Consider the following 8251-nt stretch of genomic DNA (forward strand, 5'->3'; position numbering starts at 1 on the left):
ATAAAGTGATATGCCTGCATTTGCATTGCTGGCTCATGCTTGAAACCAGCTCACTGAGGTAACTTTTATATGGAAGTTACTCCTGTAATCCCTAGGTGTTCACCATGGGCACATTGATTCAATTACAATTATTTTAATAAGGCAATCATCATACTGATTGTTACTTGGAATTCATATTCATGCTGCTTTAAGTAATAGCCTTTAACTTAATTTCAAAGCTTTAAAATAATTGTTTTAATATTGATGAAGACAGGTCTTGCTACTGCTCTTAAATAAAAATCTGATTGGCAACAATCCTATATATATTAGAATACAAAAAGAATAATAACCAATAGTAATGAAGCCATTTCTTTTCTTCATGTCTGAAAAGCACACCCTCCTATTTCCAACATACACGAGTGAAACTGAAGAGACTGACTACAGTAGACATCAGTAATATTCCCCCGTATTCAAGTGTTCTCCACTTCAGGACACACAAAGATTATAATTTCCCCATGCCCCTTATTTTATACATAGCTATGTAATCATTTCTGGCCAATGAAATGAGAAAAGGAAGTGAAATGCATTGTTTCCAGGCAAAAGCAGTAATTGGCAGTTTGTGACTCCATTTTTCTCTTCCTCTCTTTGATGAGTTCTGAAGTACTGCAGGGGCAGGTCACTGTCTGAAGATGGTCAAACCTCCATCTCTCTAAAACATGATCTTTCTCTGCTGGCATAAGAAACTGTTACTGTTACTGTTACTTTGAGATATGAAACAAGATTTTTTCATGTGTCTGTCAGTTAAATACCATTATTTAATTCTTACAGAGCTCTTTTTGAGAGTGGGTCTCCAATAAAACTCCATCATGACGTGCTATGGTTGTTTTTGTTTTTGGTGGAAACAGAGTCTTGCTGTGTTGTCCAGGCTGATCTCAAACTCCTGGACTCAAGTGCTGAGCCTCCCATCTTAGCCTCCCAAAATGCTGAGATTACAGCATTTGTAATGGCACATTAAATCTTGTGTCATGGATTTAACCATACACAAACACATCAGGCTGAGCGTAGTGGCTCACGCCTATAATCCCACACTTTGGGAGGGTGAGGTGGGCAGATTGCTTGAGCCCAGGAGTTTGAGACCAGCCTGAGCAACATGTTGAAACTCTGTCTCTACCAAAAATCACAAATTAGCTAGGAGTGGTGCGGCACCTGTAGTCCCAGCTCCTCAGGAGGCTGAGGTGGGAGGATCACCTGGGCCTGGGGAGGTCAAGGTTGCAATGAGCCAAGATCGCACCACTGCACTCCAACCTGGGCCCCGTGCCTGGAGCTGTCCTTTCAGTACCATCTGAAATGTCATCCATGCCCTCTGACACCACTGCTGTATATTATGTGCGTATGGATAAGCTTCATGTGAATCCTTCCCTGACACATCTTCCCTCCTGTGCTTATTGGAGTGGATCTCCATTGTGCATAACATGGTGCACTGTTAATTATTCATATTTTAGACAGCAAACTTCTGGGAGGGCGTCTTGTATTACCTTTTTTCCTCCAATATGTAGCACTTTGAGAGAAGATAACTACTAATCATTTGCATGGAGAATTAATAAACAGATGTATTTACAAGTCTGCTCATATGTGGAATGATCTAGAGTCACAAAGAGCCAACTCCCTTCCTTTACAATTAACTTCATGTTATTGTTGCCATATTTTAACACTCCTAAGATGACTGCCAATTAGCATACTATATTATAAAGTAAGAGAATGGTGAGTCATTTGTTGAAAGCCTTTAAAGATCATTCACTAGCACTCAAGGCAAATGACATATGGATAAAAATAGCAAAAAAGCACAGATTGGGATGATATACTATAGATAATCGTTAAAATATAATTTTAGAAAAATGATTCCCAACTTTTTAGAAGTGTCATACTTTGTAATTGATTATTGGATTTTATGATATTTCCTTATCTCAGCCTTAAAATGCAGTTATTTTATATATTTACTTTCAAAAAACCTAGGTAAGTGATCAGTTTATCTGCATATTTCCTTCTGTTTCTCCTTTTCAGTTTTGAAGACAGACAACAATTTTCCTCTATGTTACTTTCACCTATTACGCTCCAACCACAACAAGAGTAACTCTGAAAGCTTAATCCCTTGGTTCTCAACCTGGCTACATCTTAGAATCACTTGGGGAACTCTGCTAAAAACACAGATGTCTAGGCCTCACCCCCAAGATATTGTGATTTAATTGACCTGGGTGTGATCCAGATTATTTTTAAAATCCTACAGTCAGGATTGAAAACTGCTAGTTCAGTCAAATCATCCATTGGAAAGAAGACTGGACTGGGAATAAAAGGCTCATTCATTCATTAAATACACATGCTTGTCAGCCTTCTCACCATGTACTGGATACTATACTAAGCCCTGGGATGCAAAGATAAATGAAGCACAACCCTAGAGAGTTTCACTGTCTGACTAAATAGAAAAGTAAATTACTTAAGTGCTCTAATTAAAAGAAATAGGGGACCATGACAGACCAAAGGAGTGGGGGGTAATTACTTAATCCTGGCTGGGAGGGTTAGAAAATTCTTTTTGGAAGAGCTACATTGTCCGGGATGTTGAACAAGATAGCATTTAACCTGGCGAGAAAAGAATAACAAAGACATCCAATAGAGAAGACAACATTCATGAAATATAAAATTGTGATACCGTCCGGGGACCGAAAGCACTTAATGTGTCTAGAGCCTGCCATCGGATAAATCTGGGAGACAACTGTGGAAGAGGAGGGGAAAAAGCACGCAAGGGCCAGGTCATGACAATCCAAGAGGCCTCAGTTCTGACAACAAAGTCATCACAAGGTCAAAATCCACCTGGCTATCTATGAGATATACAGCTATACCTGAAATATATTGCCATTTAATTGCGATATACACCTTGCAATGAACTCCTGTTCCTGCCCAGCAACATGAAAGCATGGCCTACAGGGACAGGCCAAGGGGTGGCTTAGAGAACTTTAGCTCCTCTGTAATACCTGTTTTTATTCCCCTCTTCCAGGGGCTATCTCAAATGAAAACAAAACCTTGTAAAAATAATGTACTTGTTATACAAACACAGCTTCAATGCAAGTCCTTGAACACCCTTTCCAACTGCAGGTACTCCCCTGAGCCCCATCCTGCCTTTGAAGTGGTATTACATTGTGGTTCAGCTCACAGTTTCTGGAATCAGACCATCTAGATCCAGATTCTGCCTCTATTACCTACCAGCATTATGATCCTGAGCAAGATGCTTAACTTGTCTAGGCCTTAGTTTACTCACCTGTAAAATGGAATTATAAACAGTACCTCTTTCAGAGGCTTCTGAGAATGCAATGAATGTACAGCACTAAGCACAGGGTCTGGCACAGAGGCAGCATTCCATCTGTATTCGATCTAAAGCTCCACTGCAATCAAGGTGGTCCTCACTCCAGCAGCTCCCATGTCACATGGACATGAATGAGAAATGCCACAGCTTAGGCCCCACTTCCAGCCACCTAAACCAGAATCTGCTTTTTAACAGGATCCCCAGGTGATTCACATGCACATGAAAATTTGAGAAACACTGCCACAAAGTATCATCTAGCTACAGCATTCTAAAATTTTAAATCTCCAAAGCGGGGAATGATCCTGTTTACTCAAAGTAAGAGTGCTGAAGGCAATGGTTCTTGACCCTCACTGGGCATCAGAATCACACGGTGAACTTCTAAAGAAATCACATATGCCTGGGCCCAACTCCACCAACCCTATGCCACCTCTGCCTCCCTAGAGATTCTGATTCTGTTGACCTAGGTGAGTGGAACCCAGGCATCTTTTTTTTCTTTTTAACAAAGCTTCCCACATGATTCTAATGAGACTGAGACCCACTGGTTTAAAGAGTGCATTAAATTCTGACAGACTCTACATGGCGACTGGTCTTATCAGGAAAGGAAGCTGAGTTGGTAAAAAGAAGCTAATCTGTGAGTTGAGGAAGGAGTTCCACTGAGACCTGCGAGGGGTTTTAAACCTCCGCTGTTCTCCTTAGGCTGTAATGGCCTTACCTTCTTCATGTCTGTACCTATGGTTTCTACTCCAGTCCTTCACTCCCCCTCTCCTTAAATCTTGATGAAGGCACTTGACTCTAGCGTGGCACACTCACCTTCATTGCACCTCCGTCTGCTTCCTCCCCAGCAGCAGCTTTCTATGGCTCAGGGACTGTCTGGTGACTCAGTCCCGACTGCCCAGTGCTCCACTGTGTGCTCACCCACATCCTATGTTTTTGACCCAGGGCTGGTCCTCGATCCTAGTCCTGATGAGAACTAGAAGACACTTTCTCAGGGCCATAATCCTGAGGAAGAAAGAATACAAACCTTCCCCAAAACACAGAAGGTTCAGCAGGCTAGGGAGAGATCGGCCTTCTTGAAGACAAGAGAACTAGCTTCTCGGAGCTGCAGCTGCTGACAGTTATGCCCCAGTCCTCCCCCTCCCGACTCCAACTAATTTTAGCAGCAAAATATCTAATAACACAGAAGAAAATTAAACAATTAAATGTTGCAATTGTACTCTTTAATTTTGAAAATTTCATAGCAAAATGCTCTGAGATTGACCCAAGGGTTAGAAAACACTGATTTTAAAACTTGCTCTTATAAATTAAATCATTGGTTTAGTAGCACTAATTCTAAGTGCAATGGGAGATCATTGAAGGGTTTGAGCAGAGTTCAAACGTAATCCAATTTGCATTTTTTAAAGACCCTTCTGGTTGCTGTGTGACAAATAGAATGCAGGGGGCAAAAGTGAAAGCAGGCAGACCAGTCTGGGAGTGACTACAGGGATCCAGGAACAAGATGGTGGGAAGCTGGACTTGGGTGATGACAGCGAGGATCAACAAAGCCTGTGAGATTCAAGAGATGTTTTGAAGGTAGAATTAACAGGACTTGCTGATGGATTCAATAAGGTGGGTTGAAAAAAGAGGAACCAAGGATAACTCCTGGGATTCCGGCTTGAACCTTTGGAGAGAGCCACTTACCATAATGGGAAAGACTAGCAAAGACAAGGTCTTTGAACAGACCTACTGAGGTGTTCTGGCAACCACCCAGCAATAAAGGGGAAGGGGCAAGCAGAACCACCAGGTAGAATGTCAGAGGAGTCAAGAGCCTGGCAGAAGCAGATGTCCAGGTTTGCATTTAGCATTAAAAGGATCTAGCAGCCCAGACTGAAGCCTCAAACACCAGTGAATTTCCCCAGGTCCCAATCTTTCAGCAATGAGGGTATTTGTCAGAGAATAAAGAGACACTCGAACACAGAAGAAAAAAAAAGACACAGATATAGCAATAGATGGAGCTTGATGGGCACAATGAAGCAAGGACTAAGACCCTGGAACCTAGGCAGGGCAGGATGAGACAAGTAGTAAACAGTCTCTTTTCTGGCAAGGCACAGTGGCTCATGCCTGTAATCCCAACACTTATGGAGGCCAAGGCAGGAAGACTGCTTGAGCCTAGGAAGTCGAGGCTGCAGTGAGCCATGGTCATACCACTGCACTCCAGCCTTGGTGACAGAGAAAGACCCTGTCTCAAAAAATGAAAAATAAACAAACAAAAAAAGATCCTCTTTTCTGAGATGTATTCCCAGAATCTGGCATAGTCCTTGCCCATGTTAGGTACTCAGATATTTGTTAAATGCCTTTATTTATTTAATGAATACTTACATAATGCTTACTATGTACCCAAGCACCATCCTAAGTGCTTCAAAATATTGACTTGTTTAATCCTCACAACAACCCTACGAAGTAAAAACCACTGCTATCCCCATCTTTCAAAACCAATCAAAACTGAGGCATGTCAGATGAAGTAATTTCCCCACGGTCACACAGTAAGTAATGGCAGAGTCAGGAATCGTCTCCAGAGTTCATGCTCTCAGCCAACAAGCTATGCTCTGAATGAATAAATGAAGTCAGAGGTACTTCCTTTACTGAGATAGAGATTTTTACAAAGTTCTCACTTTCAAGCTGCTGCAAAATGCTGGTGAATTCAAAGTTGTTGCTGAGATCAAAGCCAAGTGAGTCAGAATCCACGCTTACATTCTATGCAGCCACCACCAGTGACTTCTAATATGAGACTTGGATGCCTTAGGACATATAAAGGCAACACTACAAGGCCCACTTCCTATCAGGATGATACACACTTCTTTTTTTCATGTCAGTACAAATAGTTGAGTTCATGGTAAATGATCATCTGTCCCTCCTACTCCTCTCCACCCTAAACATAGGTACTTCAATGAGTTTGATACATTAACTTAATTTGTCTGAATCCTTTTAAACCATGTTGTGTTATTTTCTTTATGGCTGTTTTACATTTATGTAAATGGTATTTATGCTAAATATATCAATCTTTCATATATTTTTAACTGAACACTTTTTTTTTTTTTTAATGGAGTCTCTCTCTGTCACCCAGGCTGGAGTGCAGTAGCGAGATCTTGGCTCACTGCAACTTCCACCTCCCAGGTTCAAGCGATTCTCCTGACTCAGCCTCCTGAGTAGCTGGGATTACAGGTGCACGCCACCACACGCGGCTGATTTTTGTATTTTGGGTAGAGACGAGGTTTTGCCATGTTGGCCAGGCTGGTCTCAAACTCCTGACCTCAGGTGATCCACCTGCCTCAGCCTCCCAAAGTACTGGGATTGCAGGCATGAGCCACCACACCCAGTCCACTGAACACTATTTTTTAAAATTATAAGATGTTACTGTAAAGCTATATTGCTTCTAACTACTGCAAAACATGCCTCCACTACATTTTACTCACCCATTCCTCTTGTGATGGACACGAGAATGCCTCAAATACCCTCTACCACAAATAAGACTGAGATGAACATTTTTGTGTGTATCCTCTACTGAACTTAAGGAAGAATATATCTGGAAGATATGCCTCGAAGAGGTCATAATGTATTTATGTAGTTTGAATACTGAAAGACTGTTTTCCATAATAGCTGTACCAGTCTAGACACTCACCAACAGTGCATGGGGACTCCCATCACCTACATGCTGCCAATACTTGCTGTTGTCCACCTTTTAATTTTTGCTGATTGTCCTCGTTAGTATAAGGGTGAGTAAAAAATAAAGTAGACATTTTTTTGCCAATTGGATGAGTATGGAGTGATAACTTGTTTAAATTTGCTGTTCTCTGATAACGGATAAATTTCAGCATCTGAAAATAACCTATTTATATCTTTCGACCATTTCTCTGTTGAGTTTGTTATCTTTTTCTTCTTGATTTGTGGGAGGTCACTGTATATTCTTTACATTAATTTGCTGCTGCTTTTAAACATTACAAACATCTTTTCCCAGTCTATCATCTATCTGTTAAACTTCCTTATGAACTGTCTCCATTTTCTATGGCAAATCATAGGGACTTTTGGTAAAATGACATTCTTTTTTCCTTTAAAGTAGACTGGGGAAATGTGAAGGCCTTCAGTTCACATAATAGCAAAACCATCCCTTCACCAAACCGTGAGATGTAATGACTAAGGAGAGAGCCCGAGAAATAAATCTGAAGTTCTAATTCCCAGACCACTAAATTGGTGATTAAGGAATGTTTTTGGTGTATTCTATTAATAAGCTGAAGCCACTTTTTAACTTACGCCATTTTGTTCCACAAAGGGTCTGAGGAAGCTTATAAGAAAAACAAGCAATAAAATTAAAAAATATAAATTTAAAAAATCAGGAACAAGGAAAACACAGCAGAATAGAAGGTCAAGACCAGTAGGAAACTAAGAATGCAGATATGTAGGCCACAGGGTCCTATGAAGTTATTAATGTTGAGCCAAAAATTTGGCTCTGAGCTTCTTGGCAACCAGAGGGAAAAGGGAAAAGGGAATACAATCAGGTACATTCAACGATATTCTCTTTGTTGATAAGAAAACACAAATTTCTCAGGGGAAGATAAGTTTTTCCTGGCCCTGAGTTCCAAGAGAATTCCTCAGGTGGGTTTCATGTCAGTGACTGTTTTCTCACTAACATCTCTATGGTAAAAATGATGTTTCGTGTTTCTTGTAACATCTCAGCGAAAGCTAATGGCCACCAAACTTTAATTGCTTAAAACACAGAAAGCAACCCAGTCTATCATCTGCCAGTTAAGTGTGAAAAAGGAGGAAATAGGCCGGCCATGGTGGCTATTGGTAGGCTGAGACAGGCAGATCATTTGAGGTCAGGAGTTCCAGATCAGCCTGACCAACATGTTGAAACCCCCGTCTCTACTAAAAACACCAAAAAAA

Source organism: Colobus angolensis, unplaced genomic scaffold (genome assembly GCF_000951035.1).
Source record: "Colobus angolensis palliatus isolate OR3802 unplaced genomic scaffold, Cang.pa_1.0 Scaffold224, whole genome shotgun sequence".
Classification (NCBI taxonomy): Eukaryota; Metazoa; Chordata; class Mammalia; order Primates; family Cercopithecidae; genus Colobus; species Colobus angolensis.